The sequence below is a fragment of the Haematobia irritans genome, chromosome 1 (assembly GCF_050003625.1).
Source record: "Haematobia irritans isolate KBUSLIRL chromosome 1, ASM5000362v1, whole genome shotgun sequence".
NCBI lineage: Eukaryota > Metazoa > Arthropoda > Insecta > Diptera > Muscidae > Haematobia > Haematobia irritans.
Genome location: NC_134397.1, coordinates 9,360,245 through 9,374,484, shown reverse-complemented (window position 1 = coordinate 9,374,484; position 14,240 = coordinate 9,360,245). Strand labels below are relative to the sequence as shown.

At 30.5% G+C, this 14,240-nt stretch overlaps 1 protein-coding gene and 1 long non-coding RNA gene across 5 annotated transcripts in view; one reads left to right on the top strand and one right to left on the bottom strand.

Moving 5' to 3' along the window:
• The window catches only part of cno (adherens junction formation factor afadin), a 223,118-nt gene that overhangs the window by 140,544 nt on the left and 68,334 nt on the right, over positions 1-14,240 (bottom strand). The window lies entirely within an intron of this gene.
• Positions 1,781-2,237, top strand: LOC142237322 (uncharacterized). The gene is made up of 2 exons (XR_012722460.1): positions 1,781-1,917; positions 1,980-2,237. It is a non-coding gene; the product is annotated as an uncharacterized LOC142237322 (long non-coding RNA).

Below are 14,240 nucleotides of genomic sequence, written 5' to 3'. Positions count from 1 at the left end.
GGAGATCATTCTTATGGGGGCTATACTAAAATATGGACCGATACTCACCGTTTTCGGCACACCTCTTTATGACCCGAAAATACCTCTAGATTTCTAATTTCAGGCAAATAGGATAAAAACTTCGGATTCTAGAAGTCCAAGAAGTAAAATCGGTAAATCGGTCTATATGGGGGCTATACCAAAATATGGACCGATACTCACCACTTTCGGCACACATCTTTATGGTCCTAAAATACCTCTAGATTTCCAATTTCAGACAAATTGGATAAAAACTACGGTTTCTATAAGCCCAAGACCCCAAATCGGGAGGTCGTCACCATATAGACCATACCAAAACATCGACCGATACTCACAATTTTTGGCACACGTATTTGTGGTCCTACATTACCTCTATATTTCCAATTTCAGGTAAATTGAATAAAAACTGCGGTTTCTATAAGCCCAAGAAGTAAAATCGGGAGATCGGTCTATATGGGGGCTATACCAAAATATGGACCGATACTCACAATGTTTGGCACACGTATTTGTGGTCCTACAATACCCTTAGATTTCCAATTTCAGGTAAATTGAATAAAAACTGCGGTTTCTATAAGCCCATGAAGTAAAATCGGGAGATCGGTCTATATGGGACCTATACCAAAACATGGATCGATACTCACCATTTTTGGCACACCTCTTTATGGTCATAAAATACCTCTAGATTTCAAATTTCAGGCAAATTGGATAAAAACTACGATTTCTATAAGCCCAAGACCCCAAATCGGGAGGTCGGTTTATATGGGGACTATATCAAAACCTGGACCGACATAGCCCATCTTCGAACTTGACGAACTGCAGACAAAAGACGAGTTTGTGCAAAATTTCAGCACGATAGCTTCATTATTGAAGACTGTAGCGTGATTACAACAGACAGACAGACAGACGGACGTCGTTATATCGTCTTAGAATTTCTCCCTGATCAAGAATATATATACTTTATATAGTCGGAAATCGATATTTCGATGTGTTAAAAACGGAATGACAAACTTATTATACCCCCGTCACCATTCTATGGTGGTGGGTATAAAAACTATAAATCAAGGATGCAATATCCTCAAAACATAGCCTACACCCAGAAAAAAGTGCCTTCGAAACTAAAGGAAAAATTTTTCATCAATATAGTTTATCCATTTTATTTCCATTAAGGTAAAATTTTGTGAGAAATAATAAAATTTACTCGTTTCAGTAAAAATATCCTATACTGTAAGCAGTTAGGAATAGTTCATTAACTAGAATAAGGCATGGAATTTTACTCATACTATTTTCTTCGCTGGGTATAAGAATTTACTACTGAACAAGAAAATTTTATTCACCGATAACAAAGCATTCGTAAAAATAAACAAAACCCGAACTAAAACCAAGTTTCCTCAAAATTAGTAAAATTTCTTATAAAATGATAATTGCGACTTCCTTTATAATAGAAAGTTTTTCATACATACGAACAACACTTGGCATAGAAAAATATTTTAGTTCATTCGTACTAAGAAGTATGCAATCCAATCAAAACTTAAGGAAACACACTTGTTAGAATATAGGAAATTTTCCTATATTTCTATTGTCTACCTGTAATCGATACCTGTCATCGCAATCGATGTGTTTGCGCGTGGGTGTAATCGATATGTTTGCGCGTGGGTTGTTTTTTTAGTTGGAATCGCGTTGTTGTGGTATACGGAAAGATTGTTAAAAAATAATATTGTAAAATAATATAATAAATAACAAATAAAATGTATAAAATATTTATTATTTTAAATTAGTGAGAAAAATTTTCGTTTTTTGAAAATAAATCTATCAATGTTCGTGATGGTATATAAAGAAAGAAAACACCAGCAGAATAACAACCCTTTCATTTGTCTTCATTTTGGAATCTTCAATTATCAGGTAATATTCAGTGACGCTAACCTTTTGTAACAAAAATGGTTTATGATTTTTTATATTTGTAGGTATTGAAATTGTAAAAGGAGGACAAAATCGTTAGGCAGCAACTTATTAAAAGTGAAAAGTACAAGAAGAAGAAAAAGTGCGTTTTACAGTTGATAATATCACATGGAAATTGGAAACAGCGGAATAATAAACTAATATTTCAAGGAGATTCGATGCTGTTGATTCTTAATAAGTATATTCAATGTATTAATAAAACATGTCTTTTATTGAAGATAAAATTGCTCATATAAATAAATAAAATTGTATTTAAAAACGAAGGTAAGCAGTTCTAATTATGAAGTAAAAGTTTTACCACAAATGTGTAAGATTTGTCGAAATGAATGAAAAAATTTCAATAAAATCATTCCATATATGAATTCAAATTAGTTAAATTTTTTCATTCTGTAGTATAGTGGTATATAAATATAGGAAAATGTTAACTAATATATGGAATGCATTATTCCTAATTTGTACGAAAATCACATCGTTCAAACAAATAAAAATGTCTTTGGCGCTATACGAAGTTCAACTTTCTTCACAATGAGTTCATTTTAACTTAAAGAAGGGGTCACTTTTTTCTGGGTGTATACTAAAAGCTTTTTATCTCTTTAATACAAGGGTTTAAAAAATTAATCATGTAAATAACATCCCAACAGGGAATCTATGATCTATGATGCCTTATTTCAGACCTTCTTAGCTATGCTGTAGGCCTTCTAAACACATTCTACTCTGAAAAAAAAAAAATATATTTACGTGCTATTAAAGATTATGCAACCTAAATTTTAGGATACGCAATTTGCACACTATCTTTAAAATAATGAAATTTTAATTAAAAGAAAGTTTATAATTGCTTCAAAATTTCTTTCATTAAATTTGTTAAAGTTGTATGTTTTTGAAATAAGAAAAATTTCTGTAAAGTAAAGAAAAACATTTTTGATTGAACGAAATCATCCTTACAATAAGTGAAAAATTGAATCTTTAGATTTAAGACTAAAACGCTTCAAATATAGGCTAAGACTTATTTTGAAGATTTTTTATCTTTGGTTTAAAGTTTTTTATTTTTTTTTTTTTTGGAATTAAGAAAATATTTGTAACTTTGAAGTATCTGATATAATTTGGATTTCTGGTATTTGTTTGAACGCAAATTTCAAAGACAAATATTGTGAAATTAAAGAAACTATTTTGTATATAGAAAATTTTTCCTAAATATTGTGTACAATTGGTGTCTTAAAATTTAGGTTACATCATCCTTTATATTAGGGCATTATTTGTTTTTTTTTTTAGATCACACTGGTACATTTGTAATACGTACATAAAAATTGCGCTGACTAACACCCAATGACAATCTCAAGTGTAATTTTAACATAAATTTAATACAATTGCCACATATCAATTAGACTAGTTAAACATAACATTTGTGTCAATAGTTGTCACACAAAAGATTGCCATGTTTACAATGTCGTGTGTGCTAAAGTGTCATGATTAAGATTGAAATTCGTTTGATCAGTCCAACAAGGGGTTTGTTGGATGATGTTGGTGGCTTGGCTATATTTATTATTGACACTACGATTCATATTAAAGCTTGAGTTAATAAATATTAAATAACCATGACATGATAATGAAACCTAAATACCACACTCAAGTACACTCACTCACACACACACAGGTAGCACATTTCTGTTGCGGTAATTGTAACAAAACCAATGAAATTTAATTTGGTTGACAGCGAAATTAAAATTACCGAGTGAGTGTAAACAAATAAAAATGGATTTTAGACCACAAAAAGGATTTGAAATGCAGACATTTTCAATAGGCGAGATAAATAAGTTAAGGATTCAAAGATTTTTAACCTAAATTTGATCATTGATTTAGCGGCAAAAATGTGAAAAATATTTTAGGGAAGTCAAGGCTTGATTTACTTTTAACTTCACCAAAAATTTTGAACTCACTTTGAAAGAAAATTTTTGTAAGATATTTATAAATTTGAAGAAGATTATAACCTTTCGTCTGAAAGGTGAAAAAATTTTACGTCGTATTAAAGATTATGCAGCCTACATTTTAGGATGCGTAATTTACACAATATTAAGGAAAAATTTCCTTAAAATTATTTTTATTAAATTTAGTGCACAAATTTTGGAAATTGGCATCCCCTCGTTAATGTTGTATGTCTTTGAACTATTTTCCTTAATGTAAAGGAAACATTTTTGATTTAAAGAAATCGTCCTTAGCCCTGGAAAGTCATCCTTATTTTTGGTACATTAACGTCATCCTTCGTCAATTTGACTACGGTTTATTTCAAGGCGCTATAATTTGCATCGTGAGTAAAAATGCTAACCAAAATTAATTCTATTTTCTTATTCAATTTGTTTTTATTTAGTATAAAACAAAAATTCCTAAAATAGTTGATTGGTATAACTTAAATTTATCATTTCACAACCGACTAAAATTCATTGTAGATCGAAAATGAAATTACTCGTCGTCATTTTGACGAAGAATAACTGCCTAGGGTTAAATTAACTGAAATATTGAATCATTAAGATAAAAACGATTCAAACATATGCTACACGCAAAAAAATTGTTTGGAAAACGTATACCGAAAACGTTTTTCTTTTGTTAGAGTTTTTTGAATTGCTTCGAAAATTTTAAACTTTTATCACCAAAAAAAAATTCGTTTGGTACAAAATTTTTATATTTTCAATAAAAAAAATATTTTTTAACCAAAAACACAGTCCATTTTGTTTATATCAAGCACTGTTCTTTTCTGACTTTAAGTCTTTAATAAGACACATTTTAAAGTTCATAGTAAAAATTTAATATAGTAATATGTAATGTTGTACATCTTTTCGGAATCTTCCGGACATATCTGGAATATATGTAAAAAAAAAACTTTTTGGTGTTCGGTCGAAGCAGGTATCGAACCCACGACCCTTGGCATGCCACCGTGGTGCAATGGTTAGCATGCCCCCTTTGCATACACAAGGTCGTGGGTTCTATTCCTGCTTCGACCGAACACCAAAAAAGTTTTTCAGCGGTGGATTATACCACCTCAGTAATGCTGGTGACATTTCTGAGGGTTTCAAAGCTTCTCTAAGTGGTTACACTGCAATGTGGAACGCCGTTCGGACTCGGCTATAAAAAGGAGGTCCCTTGTCATTGAGCTTAACATGGAATCGGGCAGCACTCAGTGATAAGAGAGAAGTTCACCAATGTGGTATCACAATGGACTGAATAGTCTAAGTGAGCCTGATACATCGGGATGCCACCTAACCTAACCTAACCTTGGCATGCAAGGCGTACGTAGCAACCACTGCTCCACTGTGCCCAACTAAATGTATATTTCTGTTAAATAAAGTTTGTTTAATCGGCTCGTGAGCGCCGCAAGCTATGCTATATCTATTGATGACAATAACGGCTACATAGCTCAGTGGATTGTGTGTTGGCTTACAAATTGCATGGTTCGCGGTTCGATTCTCCGTCCAGGCGAAAGGTAAAATTTTAAAAAAATATAAAATCGAACAATTCTTTCTACACTGTTTGTATTACTGAAAAAGGAGCTAAGCACTAAAGCACCTCGTGGAAGTGAGAAAGATGTGAGGGAAAATGCAATTAGCCAGAAAAGATTGTTTTTTTTTTTAGTTAGTCTTTATGAAATTGTTTTTACATCCTGGAAAAGAATAAACGTTTATCACAAAAAGTATAAACTTTTCATCCAAATAAACTTCCTTACAGCGAAAGGCAAATGAGAAACGAACTTTGTTTGTCTAAAATTTCGTTTGGGAGGAAAGAATTATTTTTTTTGCGTGTAAGACTTATTTTGAGGATTTTGTATCTTTGGTTAAAAGTTTTTTTTTTTTTTTTTTTTGAATTAAGAAAACATTTTTTACTTTGAAGTATCTGTTATAATTTGGATTTTAAACTGGCGTTTGTTTGTACGTGAATAGCTTTATTAATATATCCCAAAAAGAGAATGAAAATTCCACAAAAAGGTGATCTGTATCCTAATTTTAATTTTATTTAAAGCTACATAGGTCCCTAAAATGCCATTATTTTAAAGAGACCGCATGTTTGGCCTCGAATCAATACCAAAATCCTTAAGGGAAGGTCCAAATCTTTGGATCCAAGCAAACTTACTTTTTTTGTGGGAGCCACCGTGGTGCAATGGTTAGCATGCCCGCCTTGCATACACAAGGTCGTGGGTTCGATTCCTGCTTCGACCGAACACCAAAAAGTTTTTCAGCGGTGGATTATTCCACCTCAGTAATGCTGATGACATTTCTGAGGGTTTCAAAGCTTCTCTAAGTGGTTTCACTGCAATGTGGAACGCCGTTCGAACTCTGCTATAAAAAGGAGGTCTCTTGTCATTGAGCTTAACATGGAATCGGGCAGTACTCAGTGATAAGAGAAAAGTTCACCAATGTGGTATCACACACGCAGAGAAGAAACATGATTGTCACAATCATACTCGAAGAGCAAAATAATATGATAGGAGCTATTTTTGCGGCGACCATGTAACATTTTAACCTGCAACCATGTTGGATCAGTGAACATGGTTCTAAGAAAAATATAATTGTCCTCATCTAAAATGTTATTATCTTGATAAAAAGAATTTTGTTTGAATGAAAAGACAATGGTCACGATTTAAAATGTTATGGTATTCATTCAAAATGTTTTTCTTCTAGTTAAAAGAACATAGTCACAACCTAAAATGTTTTGATCTTTATGAAAAAACTTTTTTCATCGTCGAAAAAAGGACGCCACTTGAGAAAGGAAACACAAAATTACATTTATTTGTTTGTTTTTATTTATTTATAAACTAATTCATTGTTTATGTGTATTTATAATGCCGTTCAAGCAAACATCATATATTTTTACACATTCTTTTTTTTCAATTACAACAATAAGTAACTATTCCATATTTACATCGTGCCCATCAAATGTACAAACGCAGACATCATGTAACTGCAAATAAAAATAAATGATACCATATAGCAAAATGCAGAACAAAAAACAGGTACATTTTTTCAATTACACTTTCCTTTTTTGTGTTCACATAAAACCACGTGCCACTTCTGAATAAATAAATTAACACAAAACACAGTATTCTCCGTCCATTCCAAGAAACAATCAACACACGACTGACGCGCAAAATGAAAATCGTGTGTACCTGCTCAATGTTTTTATAAAATTCTGTTCGCTGCAAACAAGTTAAAAAATTAAATGGTCACGAAAAAAATGTAAATGGTCTTTATGGCCATGTAATAGTTCTAGACATGTCTATACTTAACCTATAAAAATACTTTTTTCCCTGTAAAAAAGTAAAAAAATTTAATGGTCAGATACATGATTTTCCCGACCATTTAATGGTCTCAAATTCTATCATTTAAATGATAGAACATGTTTGCGGTATTTGAGAACCATTCAAATGCTTATTGCCACCATACATTTTCTCCGCTCGAAAACTATTTTTACAAAGACAAAATACATGGTTTTCGCGGCAATTATATGCTCTAGATAAGCATTAAATGGATGCGGCAACCATGTCCAAACATGGTTTTTCTGTGCGTGCAATGGACTGAATAGTCTAAGTGAGTCTGATACATCGGGCTGCCACATAACCTAACCTATTTTTTTGTGAGTGTAATTAAAATATATTTATATAAAATAACTTGGTCTTCTTAATCATTATTTTCTTCAGTATTCTATAATCCACTAATCTAAGTAAACTAATATGCCAAGTAAAGTCAGACATGCTTCTGCCACTTTATTTAGCCTAACAATATAAAATTTTTGTATACCAAAAATAATTTTCATGAATTCGATTTGTTATAGAAAACACAAAAAACATATTTCATTACACCACAAACGTTTGCTATCAATATTTCCATTAATTTTTGCCAATCATATCTTCAATCAGGATATCATTGTTTTTCATTCTGATTTTTCTTTTTGGTAATTGACCATCATCAGTTATCCAACTAAGCTCTTTTAATGACAGACCAATATTATAGCTTATTACCTGATTATTTGTTGTAGTTTCTTTGTCTTCGACTAATTATTGACATTAACTGTTATGGTTAATAGCATTTGCATGAAGAAGTAGTAAAAACAAAACAACTTCCAAGTTGGCTTATATGACTTAGCCAATTTGACCATCCGTTCGACCTAAGGTGGGGAGTTTTTTTTATGGAAAGACTTTGGTCACAAACATCAGCAGCCAACCACAACAAACCTCTGAGAGAAAGTTTTCTGAACTGATTAATAATTTCCGCCAAGTGATCTTAAAAATACAAAAAAGCGGTAATAAACAAAACATGAAGAGTACTTTTATATTGTTTTTTATTCCATGTTTTTTTGTTTTGTTAATAAAATTGGCCTATAAATGTGAAACAAAGCAAATAAAAACAAACAAGCATTTGAAAAGGGCAATTATAAGCTACAGCTTGTAGTGATTACATATTTGAAGCTCATATGGTCATCTAGTTGCTGTTGGGGTCCATGGGATTGTAATTATATAGACTGAAAAAAAATCTTAGTTGAATAAGGAAGACACAGAGTAAGGAGAAATTTCTTTCTCCAAAAGATTTTTGAAGTTTTAGCTGAACAACGTGACCACCTCGACACCACATATCCACTCCACCTAACCTAAGTAATGTTTTGCCCTTAATATGCTTGTACTTTATATGGAAAATATATCGAATATGTAATTTAGAAAATTCAGATTTTGTAAATTGGAGAAGAATCGTGACTATGAATATCAACCTGCTAACCAGAATACCAATCTGAGTTCAAAGTGCAGCATACACTATTGTAATTGGATTTCAATTCATCCTACATCAAAAAAAAGTTTGTTTAGATTCAAAGATTTTGCTATTGATTCCGAGCCAAAGATGCGTCTCCATAAAAATAAACATATTTTTTGGGACCTATCTAGCTTTAAATCTAAGATCAATAAAATTAAAACTAACAAAAAATTAATAATTCTATTCATGCAAAAAACTAATGCCAGTTTAAAATTCCAAATTATAACAAATACTTGAAACTAAAAAATATTTCCTTAATTCCAAGACAAAAAAACTTCAAACCAAATATGCAAAATCCTCGAAAAAAAATCTTAGCCTATATTTGAAGTGTTTTTATCTTAAATCTTAGTCTATATCAGTGAGTTTAACGACAATATATTTAAATCAAAAATGTTTTCCTTTACTTTAAAGAAAAAAATTCCTTAGATCAAACATATACGACCTTAATGGAGTTAATCCCTCCATTTACCATAATTGGTGTTCCAAATTTAATGAACAAAATTTTTGAAGCAAAGATTATAATCTTAGGTTAGGTTAGGTGGCAGCCCGATGTATCAGGCTCACTTGGACTATTCAGTCCATTGTGATACCACATTGGTGAACTTCTCTCTTATCACTGAGTGCTGCCCGATTCGATGTTAAGCTCAATGACAAGGGACCTCCTTTTTATAGCCGATGACAGTCTTTAGTAGAAATTTCAATGCAATCCATGGTGGAGGGTACATAAGATTCGGCCTGGCCGAACTTACGGCCGTATATATTTATCTTTTGATATTATTTCTTAACATCAAAAATGTTTTTCTTTACTTTAAGGAAAATTAGCTTACTTCAAAGAGGGCACAAATTACGAAGATTCGTGTCCTAAATTTGAAAAAAAAATAAGCAAAGATTAAGAACTTTCTCTTAATTAACATGTCTTTATGTTAAAGAAGTATGCCCTTAATATTGTGTAAATCGTATATTGTAAAATTTCCAAAAAATACCGTGCGTGAGTAAGATTTTTCTGTTGTGAGTAACATATTACTCACATGCACACCTCTAATGCAAATGAAAGAGATTATACCAGAAACTAGACATACACAAAGAAATTGGTAGGCCATTATTTCATAGCAAATTCGAATGCTGCAGGTAATCACTAATGCTTATCGGTAAACAGTACTGCAGGCTGTTTGGCTTAAGTAGTTTTCTTGGAAGAATTGTGGAATGGCTGGAGGTGAAAATATGTTCTATCCTCTTTACAAATATATAATATTGCCCATAAATTCAATACAAAAAATTATGGTATTTTTTGTAATTGGACAAGAAAGGGTTAATAAACCATACAAAAATGTTAAGACTAATAAATACCCATGAGTGAAAAGAAAGTAGCAAAGTCACGTTTAATAAAAGAGGAGCCAACCGTATATGTATGAATCCCTCAATATGGCCACTTCATATCTATGACCAAATCCATGTGAACAATTGAATTACTATAAAGTCATTGACAATTTATATACGACAATATTTTTAACAGAGAGATAGGGAGAGAGAGAGATACAGAGATCAATTCACTTCATCGGGTAGACATAATTAACTACAAACAAAAATGTTAATGGAATTTTATTTACTACAAAATTAACCTTATTTTAATAAAACAAAACCGTGAGGTATTGGATACACATACACTTGCATACACTCAATCATCCATTTTAATAATCATACCTTATTTACTTAGGAATGTAATTGGATTTCTTCAAATGGGTGTTAGCTCTGTGGCACAGGTGTTTAGTTTTTTTCTTTTTTTTTTTGAGATATAGTGTACTTGAGGCAATTTTATGAGACGCTTCCACATGCAGTGTTTTATTTATTTTTTTTGTTCGTACAACCAAATTTTTTGGTGTGAGAAAAATATTTTTTTTGCTTTTTTTCTATGGTTCTCATCAATATGCTTTTTTTATTATTTATTGAAGCATGTATGTATTACGTTTTGACATTTATTTTAATGTGGAGGCGAACGATTTCATAAGCATGAAAGCCTCACCTTTATTTCTTAACGCCATAACAAAATTTATTTATTTAATATGTGACCATTGTAATAATGAGGTCCATTATTTTTCAAAAGCTTAAGGTAGCGTTTTAGAACATAGTAAAAATTGTATTTTATTATAAATATATATTAGTATGGTTTATAAATGAACTATGCATTTTTATTTTGTTACATTTAGTACTATAGTATCAAAGAATATATTTGTATAAATTAAACTTTAAAATTTAATATAAATTATAAATAATCCTAAAAACAAAATGATTGAACGTACACTAAAAAAGTTTACTTGGATCCAAAGATTTTAACCAACCCTTAAGGATTTTGGTATTGATTCCGACCCAACGCTGCGGCTTCTTTAAAATAAAGACATTTTTTTAGGGACCTATCTAGCTTTAAATCTGGGATCAATAAAATTAAATTTACCATAGAGATCTCATTTATCGAATTTTCATTCACTTTTCGCGATATATTATTAAAGGTATTCACATACAACCAAATGCCAGTTTAAAATCCAAATTATAACAGATACTTCAAAGTAAAAACTGTTGTCTTAATTAAAAAAAAATTAAACAAAAGATATAAAATACTCAAAATAAGTTTTAGTCTATATTTGAAGCGTTTTTATCTTATATCTAAAGATTCAATATTTCAGTTAATTTAAGGATGATTTCTTCAAATTCTTCTTTCTTCAAAAAAAAAAAACTTTAAACACAAGATATAAAATCCTCAAAATAAGTTTTAGTCTATATTTTAAGCGTTTTTATCTTAAATCTAAAGATTCAATATTTCAGTTAATTTAAGGATGATTTCTTCAAATCGAAATTGTATTTCTTTACTCTAAGGAAGTCCATACGACTTTAACGGAGGGATGCAATTTTCCAAAATTGGGTCCCAAATTTAATGTAACAAATTTTTTAATCAAAATCTTTGCTTTAATTAATTTAATTTAAGTTTCATTTTTTTTTTTAAAGAATTTGTTCTTAATACAGTGTAAATTGCGAGTCATAAAATTTAGGTTGCGTAAGCTTTAATATCACGTAAATATTTTTTAGTGTAAGAGAATAAATTTAGACTTTTCTTTGAAACCTTGGGAACATTGATGCCAATTTGGTGCTTTTACCACCAAATTTAGTGGTTTTTGATTTCCAAGTACACACAAAAAATGATCACCAACATTTTTTCAATTAAACACTTAATTGAATTTGGAAACGGAATTGATTCAATTAATTATTTAATCAAATCCGAATAAAAACCGATTAAAAAATTGATTGATATTGTTACGTTTCCAATTGAAATATTAATTGATTCAATCAATTTGTTAATCAATTCGGAAATAATTTTCAATTACAAACGTGATTGAAATTTTTTCCGTTTCCAATTACACATGTGATTGATCCAATCACCTTTGTGATTGAAACTGAATAATTTTGAGCAATGGAAAGAGCGAAAAGAGAACAAGAGAATGGGTATTTATTCAACAATGTATGATGGAGAGATCAGTCTGTGGCAGTAACTCGTAACGAACGGTTGGGTTTTTGTTTTTCGCGTAAATTGAAAAACATGATTGGCGACATTCTGTCTGCTGCATTCAAAATGTGTGCATAAATATTTTGAACGCAGCAACAAATCAAAGCAAAGGGTTGAAATGAATAAAGTGTGCAACAACAAACGGCCACGTGGTAAAAGTTTGAAAAAAAGTATATGACAGAACGCATTTGAAATTACCTGTGTTTGTGTTTTGTGGTATTGTAAAAATGGAAAACAATCTACGTTTATTGAAGGTAAGAAATTGTGAAATGTGAATACCGTTTTCCATTGAAGCCTGTTTACATTAAACGGACTAAAATAATATATTTTTTATTCATTTCTTTTAGTGACTAATTTTATTTCGTGAAATTGACCAATCAATCCCATCAACTCCATCATTTTATCAAATATATAATAATATGTTTGCAATAAAAAAGTGGGTACCGTATTGATCTTTTAAAATTATAAATTTTTTTCACTCCTAGTTTTCTTAAAACCAAGAGCGGTATGGGTTTGTTGGAAGATTCACCTTGAAGTTGCGAAGTAGCGTTGGCATTAAATTGCATTTTTGTTTTACCTGCCGTTTTCAGTTTGAACCCAAGTAGAGAGCAGTATATCTGGTATATAAACTAATGAGCTGAATTATGTAATGGTAAAAAAGTTATTTCGTTTGGATTTATGAAAAATATCCGAAAATAATAAAAATATGTATTTTCCATTTATATTTTTTTCTATTTCCAGAATTTGCAAAGTATCATCAATATAATACCAAATATTACATTGCTTTCCCATTATTTTTGTCTTTGATTGGTTCAAATTTTAATAGATTTTAATGTGTGGAAATTTTGGAAAGGAATTGTTACTAAAATTAAATTACCGAGCTCCTTAATACACCTTTTTATGCTAAAAGACTACAACTGCAAAAGAAGATTATAAATCTGCAACCTGGAACTAAGAATTGAACTTGATATTCTATGCAGGTAATGTTTAACCAAATTAACTTTTACTTGAACAAAATTAAATTCGATTTATTCTGTTTACTTTCAGAAAAGCTAATTTCGCTTACAGGCTGCTGATTTATTGGAAATCTAGGCGCATCTACATTTTAGAAGGAACATGCTAGCATGGTTATTATTATAAGGAAGATAATGATTTATATAATTTATTTTTTCACCCTATAGTTGTTATTGATAGTACACGCAGAGAAGAAACATGATTGTCACAATCATATTCGAAGAGCAAAATAAAAAGCTATTTTTGCGGTGACCATGTAACATTTTAACCTGCAACCATGTTGGCTCAGTGAACATGGTTCTAAGAAAAATATAATTGTCCTCATCTAAAATGTTATTATATTGATAAAAATAATTTTGTTTGAATGAAAAGACAATGGTCACGATTTAAAATGTTATGGTATTCATTAAAAATGTTTTTCTTCTAGTTAAAAGAACATGGTCACAATCTAAAATGTTTTGATCTTTAAGAAAAAACTTTTTTCATCGTCGAAAAAAGGACGCCGCTTGATAAAACACAAAATTAACTTTATTTATTTGCTTTTATTTATTTATAAACTAAGTCATTGTTTATTTTTATTTATAATGCCGTTCAAGCAAACATCATATATTTTTACACACTCTATTTTATTTCAATTTCAAAAATAAGTAATTATTCCATATTTACATCGTGCCCATCAAATGTACAAACACAGACATCATGTAACTGCTAATAAAAATTAATGATGCATATAGCAAAATGCAGAACAAAAAACAGGTACATTTTTTCAATTCACTTTCCTTTTTTGTGTTCACATAAAACCACGTGCCACTTCTGAATAAATAAATTAACACAGTAATTCCGTATTCTCCGTCCATTCCAAGAAACAATCAACACACGACTGACGCGCAAAATGTAAATCGTGTGTACCTACT